The sequence below is a fragment of the Bombyx mori genome, chromosome 19 (assembly GCF_030269925.1).
Source record: "Bombyx mori chromosome 19, ASM3026992v2".
In the NCBI taxonomy this organism is placed as follows: domain Eukaryota; kingdom Metazoa; phylum Arthropoda; class Insecta; order Lepidoptera; family Bombycidae; genus Bombyx; species Bombyx mori.
In genome coordinates this window covers 4,500,673-4,513,546 of record NC_085125.1, presented here as the reverse complement: position 1 = coordinate 4,513,546, position 12,874 = coordinate 4,500,673, and the positions used below count along the sequence as shown (strand labels likewise).

The 12,874-nt window shown below is 36.4% G+C and overlaps 2 protein-coding genes across 3 annotated transcripts in view; both read left to right on the top strand.

The window, feature by feature from the left end:
- LOC692988 (aldehyde dehydrogenase) overlaps positions 1–12,874 on the top strand; it is a 423,296-nt gene that overhangs the window by 90,722 nt on the left and 319,700 nt on the right. The window lies entirely within an intron of this gene.
- Positions 6,630–12,874, top strand: part of LOC101735492 (receptor-type tyrosine-protein phosphatase kappa) — a 161,277-nt gene continuing 155,032 nt past the window's right edge. Inside the window, exon 1 of the mRNA XM_012696572.4 lies at positions 6,630–6,792. The gene's annotated coding sequence lies outside the window, so the exon portion shown is untranslated. The remainder of the gene's footprint in view (positions 6,793–12,874) is intronic.

Sequence of the window (12,874 nt, the reverse complement as noted above, 5' to 3'; positions counted from 1 at the left end):
ATTTGGTTTATTATCGGTAGTTTTGACTTTTTTCAAGCGATACCATTTTCAGATGGCTGCAACGTCGTTTGCATCATCGTTTGTCCCTACATTGTCAATGTTTTATGTAACAATAGCCAATTTCCACCAAGTGAGCTGTATGTTCTTATTTCTATTGTGTTAGGTTAATGTAAAAGTTTTTTTTTTTTTTTTATTATTGAAAAATTACTGGTGGCCCAGAGGCCTTTCCAGTTTCACCAGGACAGGTGGGCGAGCAAAGGCTCAGCCAGGAGGGGGTGGGATTTGCTAACAACTACCCGAGCGCCTCCGAAGGAGACCTAACAGCTCAAGAGCAGCTGCTTCGCGAATGAATCCACTACCGGATCGGAATCGCGACCCGCTGAGAGGATCCGGCGAGAAACTCAGCGAGCTGATTCATGGGTTAGGTTGCACGGCGAACTCTTTGTCGAGTTCGACGAGTACGGTTACCGGGGTCCCTAAGCCTAAATTATGTTCCATAAATACAAAACAACTGACCCGTTTACTATTGGTGAATAGTTAAAGATCAAATGTAATACCGATAACGAGACCTATGTGGACATCAAAGGATGGAGCAAAGGCCGTGTACGTATAGTATACATATTCGTAGTTTGGGTAGGGTTACATTCTGTTTATGTTCAACTAAACTGTAAGGCTATCCAAACGAGCAACGGATCATTGGATTCTCGTAACTTCATTCATCAATCTATTCATCACTAGTGGTCCCGCAGTAGTCGAAATTCGACTATAATTAATTGAAATTATAAGTGTCAACATTATTATGGTCCTATTGTTACAGATTTCGCCAAGACTACACTATAGACAAATATTCGTAATATTAAAGATAAACAATACTAACCTATTCTCAATTTGACTACATACTTTAAGCAATAACAAAAATTTGACACTAAACAAAGAGTATATGTGTGTGTGTAAAATACATGGTAGTGTGTGTAATGTTTTCTTTATTGATTTATTGTACCTATCTTTTATGCATTATTTTAAAAAATATATTAGTATTGTGCACTTCTTCTCTATATTCTCTATATGTGTGGTAAATTTCATACTCCTCCGTCCGCGCAATTTTCGTAAAAAGGGATACAAAGTTTTTGCTTCACGTATTAATATATAGATGATGTTGGTCTTTATGTCTCTATACCCTATCGATGGTCCACCTGATGCAAACCTCTTTGTACATATCATTTTACCTCCATCCACCTATAATACATAGCAGCAGTTCCCTATTCAAATTCCCAAAATATTAACCTCACAAATCCTTTTATTGGTATAATTGTCAAAAGTATTCTTAGTAACTAGTTTGGCACGAGCAGTTTTTTGGTATTTGAATCTTGTAAGTGGTTTGTTGGGTGGTGTGTGGCTAGAGGCAAAGTTTTTCAGTTTTTCTATGAAGAATGTAGAGAAAATCATTACAAAGTCAGAGTTAATGTTGCTAAATTATCTCTGGGAATAAACTGTGTAGGGGCGCATCGTTTCCACCGCTTTTGAGACATTTTTGAAAATATATTGGTAGAAATCAAGATGTATAGGTATTAGATGATTAAAAATTATATGATTAATATTGTTAGAGCTGTTTTAATTATTAATAACTAATAATATATAAAACAAATCATGCACGGTCATCCGGCTCCAAATTAGGATTGCCTATGTTAGACTGACATACATTTATTACTGGTGGTAGGACCTCTTGTGAGTCCGTGCGGATAGGTACCACCACCAGCCTGCCTATTTCTGCCGTGAAGCAGTAATACGTTTCGGTTTGAAGGGTGGAGCAGCCGTTATAACTATACTTGAGACCTTAGAACTTATATCTCAAGGTGGGTGGCGCATTTACGTTGTAGATGTCTATGGGTTTCAGTAATCACTTAACACCAGGTGAGCTGTGAGCTCGTCCACCCATCCGAGGAACAAAAAAAACATACTTATAAACAGTTAGATATATACATACATGGATATTAAGCCCCGAGACAAAGAATAAACAAACTGTTCATCACATGAATATTTGCCCGATGCGGTATCGAAACCACGACCCTCGGCGCGGCAGATAAGAGCGCTAACCACTACACTACAGTGTCAGTCAGTAAATAGTATATTATTATTCAGTGAATACTTTATAAATAAACAATAATCTTGTCCTTGTAAGCGTCCTTTTTCTATTGTCTAGGGTCGGGACTCTTCAATCGTTGGAAAACTAATTTGTCTGTTCTGGAAACTGGGCTTACTTGATCTCTTTATACCGTGCTATGAAGTCGAGCGTGGGCGGCCCTTGTGTCTCCTTTGTTCCGTAAGGCTCAAAGAAACTTGGATCTCATGATTTTGCGTAAGTTTTACACCTACCCACAACATAATTAGGATAGGCCATTATTTAAACTGAATGTACAAGGTGTTTTGACGAAAATGTTCTTGATTGTAAAACGACAACTTTTTATTTTCTTGAATTGTTATAAAAAAATATTAGAACAATATCAATTAATAGATACTAGTTTGATAAATGTTTTTACATTACGATTACCTGTTCCACGGAAACCGAACAGTATTGTTAATGTCGAAGTTTGTATAGTGAAAATAAAAAAACCGCGAATTGACCAAATCAATTAGTTTTAATCATGTTCGTAATTCGGAAAAAACGGTAAGAAAATTTTAAAGATTTAGCGAGAATTCAATGAAAACTTTTTAATTATTTAATATCGCGTCAATTTTATTCAATTTACAATTTCCGATTTTCAAAATATTTACGATTTTCATACAAATACGGTAAAAAACGCATTACATTTTTTGCATTTGCGAAGCAGCTGCCCTTAATCAGTTAGGTCTCATTCGGAGTCACTCGGGCAGCTGTTAGCAAATACCACCCATCCTGGCTGAACACGTGCTAGTCCACCTGTTCTGATAAAACTGGAAGACCTCAGGGCCACCAGTAATCTTTTCTTTCAAAAAAAATCCTTTTACGGTTTACAGTAGACAGTGATGTCCATTATACAAATTATTTCAGACTTTTCGAACTCTGTAGAATTTAGTGATCACGGCCGACCAAGTTGTTATTTGTCGATATTTAATGCCGTCTAATTTTCAATTAAAAATATAGATTTACTTTTTTTATTTTTTTATTGTTTATTGTTTAGATGGGTGGACGAGCTCACAGCCCACCTGGTGTTAAGTGGTTACTGGAGGCCATAGACATCCACAACGTAAATGCGCCACCCTCCTTGAGATATAAGTTCTAAGGTCTCAAGTAAGTTACAACGGCTGCCCCACCCTTCAAACCGAAACGCATTACTGCTTCACGGCAGAAATAGGTAGGGTGGTGGTACCCACCCGCGCGGACTCACAAGAGGTCCTACCACCAGTAAACTTACACTATAACATCATCATCAGCTTAAATAATAGTTATGTTACTATACTTATAAGATATACTAACTAATTATAAGAAACTTATTCTAATATTATCTCTGTGTAGAATGAAAAAAAAATGCGAAATGAAACTGCATAAGTAGCTTTAGTGAGCCTTAGGGTTTAGACTACCCTAAACCCAAGTCTACTTAAGAATCAAACAATAGTATTTTTAAACAAATTCGTCGATTTCAGCTGAAGGTTCTGGATTAACTATTTATTAACAGCAAACTGATCTAGTTTCCACGTGGAGGACGCTGATCAATAGCTCAAGCGATGTGACATCATCAACGCCTTGACCCCAAGTTCCTTTTCACGATATTTAATATAATATTCAAGAGGAATGTATTCGTTATCTCGACTTCCTTAGAGATAATCGCTTATGTTTTATGGAATTAGGAGGTAAGGACTTTAGAAGGTAGGAAGTCGTCGTGGCCTAAAGGATAAGGCGTCCGGTGCAGTCTTATCTAGCGATACAATGGTGTTCGAATCCCACAGGGGGGTACCAATTTTCCTAATGAAAAATGTACTTAACATATGTTCACGATTGCCTTCCACGGTGAAGGAATAACATCGCGTAATAAAAATAGAACCCCCAAAATTATAATCGCGTAATTACTGGTGGTAGAACCTCTTGTGAGTCCGCACGGGTAGGTACCACCACCCTGCTTATTTCTGCCGTGAAGCAGTAATGCGTTTCGGTTTGAAGGGCGGGGCAGCCGTTGTAACTATACTGAGACCTTAGAACTTATATCTCAAGATGGCTGACAAATTTACGTTGTAGATGTCTATGGGCTCCAGTAACCACTTAACACCAGTTGGGCTGTGAGCTCGTCCACCCATCTAAGCAATAAAAATAAAAAAAGGTAATCTGAAAACGCTACGTACTTTTCTTCTTTAGTAAGAATTAATGTCGGAATATAAAAATGTATAAAATTAAGCAACTGTGAGATCATACACGTTGTAATTGGTCAGCGTGGTAAAGAGATTGTAAATTAAAATGCCAACAGATTGAACGGCTTCAAATTTTAGACGTCACGACAATATCGGATTGAATAAAATGAATGAAAAACATGTGTACGTTTCGCACGCGGTTGGAATGAAACCTTTCAAAGTATTCGATAACATTTTCTTACATCAATTTCATAAATAATATGTTTGTCTCTTTTTAGGAACGCTTTTATTTCCGTTTCAATTTTTTAAGAGGGGCTCAATGAATCTTTCTGGTTAAGAAACGTCCCACTTTGGACAACCCTAAGCTATGATTTTTTCTTGTGCCCAAAACACGTACAAGTTAAGGAAAGTCGCAGTGGCTCAAAGGATAAGATACACTTGGTTTACTGGTATCGAACGAATCAACTATGTCAAAATCCCGCAAGCACGTATCAATTTTTGTAATACGCCCTTAGCTTACTACACCTCAACCAATCGTTGACATCATCCGGCAACGTATATAAAAAAAATGGTTAGCAAAAATAAATTCTGAAAAAATGACTTACACATTTTATTAGTAGTGGCAACACTTAGTAATATATATGAGGAATCATTTAGCATCAGCTGGGTCTTGAGCTCATTATTTTTACTTAAATAAACATTTGTTTAATTCGGTTTTTATTCATTAACAGTTTTTCGGTCTTAATTGAACCTTTTGGTTTTCTTTAGCTTTGATTGCTACCATCTCATCTAGTTAGTCTAATTTCATTGCAGACGTGTACCAACAAGAATAAAAAAAATAGAAATCACACAATTAATTCTATTATTTTTTCTCGTTTTTTTTTGAGTAATATGCCTAATTGTAGCTACCTTATCGTTTTATTTCTTGTTTTAAATTATTATCATTATATGTTTCGAATATTTCACAGAAAAATGATTGAGCCGTCAACGTAATTTTCATTATGACTATTATATCTGTTACAAAGTAGATTATTCTATTATATAAAATGTTATATTTTTGTTATGACATTTTATATAATAGAATAATCTATATTTTTGTTATATTTTTGTTATAACACTTTATATAATAGAATAATCTATTTTGTAACAGATATAATAGTCATAATGAAAATTACGTATACCGTTCAATCATTTTTCTGTGAAGTATGCATCCATAATGGAAGTATGTCAAAAATGTAACAAACTCCCCATTTTTTTTTTATTACATTTCTAAGCAAATTCTATTCGCGCAAACCAACAACAGTACGGTCCTGATTAGTTTAGTATTTTTATTTTACATTTACTAAATACAACTCAGATAATAAATTCGTTGTTCGATTTCTATTTTAGATTTTTCTCGCTTCAACACAAAAAAGTGTTTTTCGAAAAATCAACTTCCAATTTGTCAGCATTTCTGAATCTTTTTTAAATAACGATATGAAGTTTGATTTTATGACTATAAATTATCACCATTCCGCGTCCGATGCTAATTAAATTGCCTTCCTCGATACACGACCCACATGAACGTAAGCGTTTCATTAATGCGCCGCTGCGTATATATCTATACTAATCTATACTAATATTATAAAGAGGAAAGATTTGTTTGTTTGTTTGTATTGAATAGGCTCCGAAACTACTGAACCGATTTGAAAAATTCTTTCACTGTTTGGAAGCTACACTATTCCCGAGTGACATAGGCTATAATCTTTTTTGAAAAAAAATAGGGATTCATACTAAAACTCCAATAATGTAACCCAAGGTGTAAAAAATTACCTAAAATATTATTTACATCGCGTGCCCTGCGAAAACTATTGATGATAGAATAAAATAATGTACTACGACTTTGTAGAACACATTATTATTTACAAGAAGTGTCGCGACAGCATATGTCTAGCAATTATAGTTATGCCCCAACAAGTGTTCTTTTATTTTTTTAAATAAAACAACGTCAGATATTGTTGAAATTTTTGTTAAAGACCCGAGCGGAGCCGGAGCGGGCCGCTAGTTCATAATAAACACGATCTAAATTGTTTCAGTTTCCGTGAGCACGGAATATTCCGTCAATAACCCGTGACCGTCGGCGTGAACGTGTAACGTACCGGAAAAATTATTCCAAATAGCACTTAAGTCATTAATAATCGCGTCGTAAAGCGGCAGAATTTCAATGGTTATCCCATCGCTGCCCGGGTTATCCATTAAATAAATTTTATTCGTGTGATAAGGCGCGGGGCGCGGCGGCGGCTAGGCGGGCGCCGCCTAGACGCCCCAGCAGTCACCGCCCGCCGTTCACGCCGCGACGACGCATCGCCGATCGCCACTCGCCAGCTAAATTTACACGCCACTGACTGTCTTCCAGAACACGGTCGGAGCTGTTATAGTGAAGTGTTGTTTAGTCCAGTGAGTGTTAGCTCTGTGAGGTCCTGTCGCCTTTGAGTGAGTATCCGCCTTCGTCTACGAACCAATGTATCTTAATCACCCAACGAGATGTTACGGCCATTTTATATAGAATGCGAACATTCAACCTTGAGTCGTCAGTATTTTGGTCATTGTGAAGCTCGCAGCTGTAATGACACATGAGATTTTTTTTATGTTTTTTTTTTGTCTTTTTCTTTTTTTAGTAAATGAACTGGGAAATAGCTGACGAAATTTGATTATATAGTTACCAGCTTTAGTCCCATGAGACTGTTTAATATTCAAATGATCTGCGAAGGTCTGGAATCGTGTCAAGGTTGTACCCACCTTGTTATGTGAGGCGTGTTAACGTCTTCACTCACTCTCGGTATCGTAAAGTTTTGTAAAGGAATAATTGAGATCTCCCTTCGTGCCCTCGCGGTCGTAAAGCTTATGACCGTAATATCACACTTCACGTTTCGGCTATAATGAAAAAACGTGACGCGTCAATGTTTGCATCAAACTCATTCAACGTTCAAACAAATCCCTTTATCGGATCATTCGTATTGCATGTACCGTCACTAGTATTATCTAGCCCACTGAGTTTCTCGCCGGATCTTCTCAGTGGGTCGCGTTTCCGATCCGGTAGTAGATTCATTCGCGAAGCACTGCTCTTGCTAGGGTCAGTGTTAGCAACACTCCGGTTTGAGTCCCGTGAGCTCACCTACACACGTTAGGGTGAAGCTGAAATAGCCTCTCAAGGCTATCAGCATAGGTAGGAAAGAAAAGTATTATCTGCGGCCGAGCGTTTTGATCGGGTCGTTTTTAAGATTACCGATACAAAAATTCAGTTTCAGAAAAAAAAAAAAACCCGTGAACAAATCACGCACGGTCATCTCTGGCCCTAAATTATGATTCCCTGCATTATCGGTACCAGATATTGACTTACATACTTATATACGTTTAAATACATACATATATAGACAATAGACACCCAGACGAAGAGCAAACAAATTTATTCATCACACGAACTTTTGTCCGATGTGGGTGGGAATCGAACCCACGACCCTTGGCTCAACAGTGAATCGCTAACTACAGCACCGTCGAGTCAGGAATTTTGATAAAATCCATGACGTATGTCAGTAAATTATCTGCGTTATTAAAGTATTCGTATTTCAACCTTCATACGGTTTAAGCCAAGTTATAAAGTGTGCATTCAAATATGCCTTACATTAACTATCTTAATACTAAAACGTTATGACGTTATTATCAAAATTCAATTGATGATTTTTTATTAAGTTATGATGGGCACGCGAGTTCTTAGTACAATTTTTTTTTATTGCTTACATTGGTGGACGAGCTCACAGCCCATCCGGTGTTAAATGGTTACCGGAGCCCATATACATCTATAACGTAAATGCCGCCACCCACCTAGAGGGTTTACCTAGGGTTTACCATGAGTTTTAAGGTCTCCCTTTTAACAGTGCGACGGCTGCCCTACACTTCAAACCAAAACGCATTACTGCTTCACGGCAGAAATAGGCAGGGTGGTGGTACCTACCCGCGTGGACTCACAAAAGTTCCTGCCACCAGTTATTACGCGAATTATCATTTTGCGGGTTTGATTTTTATAACACGATGTTATTCCTTCACAGTTGAAGTCAATCATGAACATATTTTATTGAGTACGTATTTCATTAGAAAAATTGGTACTAATCTAATTTACATTCCTTATGTGTAAGCGTTTATTACAAGCTTTTATTTAGCTTGCGATGTTTGAATGCTCAGGTCGAATCTTGCTAGCTAATTAGGACCTCTATTTTTTATCTTACAGAGTTTATTTTTACATGTTGGTTCAGTTTCATTGCTGTTGTGTTTTATGGTAATCATGACCAGTACCGACGTCTAGGATTAGCTCCAGATAAAGGAACTCTTCGGAGGTCATCATCACAGAACCGAAAAAATAATAATTGTGTCAATGATTTTAACCAATTTCATATACAAAAAAAATAACATCTCTATTATATTATTTATGTAAGAGTTTATTTAATCTATAATATAAGCTAAGTTCCCTTAGTTTTTATTTAATACATAATTTTCTTTTTTTTATTACATAAATGCGTGAAAGAGCTCATGGCGCACCGGTTTTTAAGAGGTTACTTTGGGAAATGAGCGATTTCTTGACTTTGATGATGATATATTCGAAATGTTTTCAACACGTTATCGTCCTGATCGAACGAAGAGTTCGACGAGTGACACAGCCCACTAAGTTTCTCGTCAGCTTTTCTAGGTGGGTCGCGATTCCGATCCGGAGGTAGATTCTGCGAAGCACTGCTCTTGTTAGAGCAAGTGCTAGGAATTTCTCTCAGGTTGAGCCCGTGAGCTCACCTACTCATCCAGGCATAGCTGTAATAGCCCCCTAGGCTACCAGTGAATAGATAGAGAAAAAAAAAATCAGTAGGTACACCTGATTTTTTAGTCAAAGCAATGAATTCGTTCTTTGATCACCACGGCTTATTGATTTATTTCGTACCGGCGCAAAGTGATTACGAATTTCCTGAAAATGTTTCATACGATGGCTTATTAATACGAAGACATGTGTACATCGTTGACTCAGAGCGTTCAATGATTAAAAGAAATACATTATGTATAATATTTGTGTTCATAAGTACGTATATGGACGCAGTTTTCGGAATATACATTTAGTTCTAATTAATAAATAATAATAATAATAAATATTTAATAACAATCATGCCACGTTAACTGGTCCCGTGTTAAGTTCGTAAAGAACTTGTGTTACAGGTACCAGATAACGGAAATAAATGTAAGATTTTTATTATACACGTACATATATTTAATATACATCCATATCCCTGGAAAAGACATTTATATTTATCATACAAATATCTTCCCTTGGCGGGATTCGAACCCGCGACCCCCTTGTGTAGTGACCATGTCACTTACCACTACACCAGACGACCGTTTATTATTAATTATAAATTAAGTATATCAGTCGTATGACTCTAGTAAGAAAACGTTTATGAAATCTGATAAGTTGAATTTTTGCCAAAGGTGGAATATCTTTATGGAAATGATTCATCAAATTAAATAAATCATCTCCAAATTATTTAATACACGTTGAATTGTCATTGTCAGTGTAGATTCAAAGAAACCGCTTGAAAAACGAAAAAGAGAATAAGTCATTATAGTCCAGAACGATTCTCGACAGGGTCATCATCTTTAAAAGGCGGCCGAAAAAATCCACATAAATTGCTTTATCGAAGGCCCTATCTCGTATCGCGTGATCAAACGTAAAGGGCAACCCTGGACAGGAGAAGGGTCCGACATAAACTCGGTTACATAAATCCGGACGTTTATTGATGGCAACACTAGGGGTGCTGGACGGGAAATGAAAAACGACCAACTTCTATTGGAAACTTGCCTATTCAACTAACTAACTGTCCTTCTAGTGGTCTTCATTGGGGAACACTCGCTGAGGCCCAATTGTTACTAATTATAGATAATATATTCAAATCTAAAACTAAGAATGATCATAGTAAACTTTACTAGGTCAGTAGTAGGCTCGTGGCTGCGGCGGGTCGTAACAAATTTTCGTTACTAAATTAGACAAAGTAAACTGTTTGATCAGTTGTGAATTTTTGTAGCTACGCAATGTTGGCTCACTTTTACCGTATATTAACCAGTAAAAGCTTTCAACCCTGGGTGGCGCCGGAAATTGCAGCTTTCGCCGCACCGGTGAGTACATCCGACCGCGCGCCAACAGTCCTCTCTGGTCTATCTCGGTCTAGACGGTGCTTTTAAATTATACTGCCTATAATACTACCAAAATATAAAGTATTGATATAGTATCATGTGTACATAATATATTTAGTATAACATATAACAAATTCCTGTTTCTTTATAATATCGAACTGTAGTTTTTTTCATGATATATAATATAAACTAAAATAGAAGATTGATGTTATTTTTTTATGTACAATTCATATATTGTAAAAATTTGATCATTTCTTTAGTTATTGCTCAAAAAAAAAAAACAAAGATGATCATACTGTCTATATCAAAGGGGTGGATTCTATATCACGTCTATTATATTAGTCTGCGTTAATCTAATTAACGTAGTTGATAGTATTATATGCTATATTTTTATATTTTACAGAATTTCTGTAAATTAAACGGTTGTCTGGAAGAGATCGCTTTTAGCGATAAGACCGCCTATTGTACATATGTGCTTTTTAACAGGTTTTTTTTTTTTTTTTTAATGTAAATTATGTTGGTGTGCAATAAAGTGTATTCTCTCTCTCTCTCTCTAATTTAGACGAAGCTGAGCCGAATTTATAAAGAAAAGAACCCTTTTAAAATTTTGATCGAGAAACACCCAGAAACAAAGAAAATACTGTGATCGTAGTTCTTTGAAAAATCATCAAAATAAATCGTTATTTGGATTGATAGATTTTTAATTATAACCATATAAGTAGTATAAGCTAGCTAAGAAGGGCATAAAATGATTAAGGTTTATGTGAGATTGTAATACTAGTAGTAGAACCTTTACCTTTAAAAAATATATAGTTTACTATTTTTTTATTTATTGCTTAGGTGGGTGGACGAGCTCACAGCCCACCTGGTGTTAAGTGGTCACTGGAGCCCATAGACATCTACAAAGTAAATGCGCCACCCAACTTGAGATATAAGTTCTAAGGTCTCAGTATAGTTACAACGGCTGCCCTACCTTTCAAACCGAAACACATTACTGCTTCACGGCAGGAATAGGCAGAGTGGTGGGACCTACCCGTGCGGACTCACAAGAGGTCCCACCACCAGTAAAAAATAATATTCTCATACAAAATAATTTCAATTTATGTTTCAACTCTTTCTTTTACAGCAGAGTAACAATCAATAATTGATTACATTCCGTTTATATGAAATGTCAATGGCTAGTGATGGATGCCTTTAAATTAGTTTCAAACGGTAATTATCAACTCTTCAAGCGTCTACAAGTTTCTAGTTGAGGTGGAAACTTCCAGAACGTGACCGATTCAATCAATAATGCATTAACCGTTTGCTGAAGGCACTCGTATGGAAATAGCTGTAACTCCCATCAGAGGCATTTCTATTGAAAATTACTTTGGCAAATAAGTCATTTTCATCTATATATTAATACGTGAAGCAAAAACTTTTTATCCCTTTTTACGAAAATTGCGAGAACGGAGGAGTATGAAATTTTCCACACTTATAGAGAATATAGAGAAGAAGTGCACAGTGCTAATAATTTTGTTTAAAATACTGCATACAAGATACATTAAATCAATAAAGAAAACATTACACACATAGCATGTATTTGACGCACACACGCATGCATACTATTTGTTGTCAAAATTTTTGTTCTTGACGTCTGTGGTCAAATTGAGAATAGATTAAATATTGTTTGTCTTTATTAATATTTTTTTATAGTGCAGTCTTGGTGAAATTTGTGATTATAGAAGTATAAATTACAATCATAATAGTGTACAAACTTACAATTCCAATTAATTATAGTCGAATTTCGACTACTGCGGGACCTCTAGTTTAATTAAATTGACAAAATTCTATTAAAAGTAAGCCATAGAGAGAAATTCATTATAAAATGACGACAATAAGATCAAATTATCCTATTCAATTCATATAAAATATTAATTTTAATCCGGAAAGCGGCGCGTGGGTAGGTCTCCCGCCAGGTCGATCGACAACCTGCAAAAGGTCGCGGGAATCCACTGGATGCGAGCAACGCAGGACTGGTCTTTAAGGCGAGCCTTGGGGGAGGTCTATAATCCAGCAGTGAACGTGGGCTGATGATGATTAATTTTAATAAAGAAATATATGTGTGTAGCTAGAAATAGGTGTTTCCTGAGCGTTATGCCATATCCTTCTTTAAACGAGGCTTGTGAAGAGTACTTCACGGTAGGCAGCAGCTTGGTTCTGCCCCTGGCATTGCTGAAGTCCATGGGCGACGGTAATCACTCATCATCAGGTGGGCCGTATGCTCCTTTGCCTACACGTCCAATAAAAATAAATAAAAATAGATTTATGAATATTCAAAATTCCAATTTCGAAACACGTAAATTTTCAG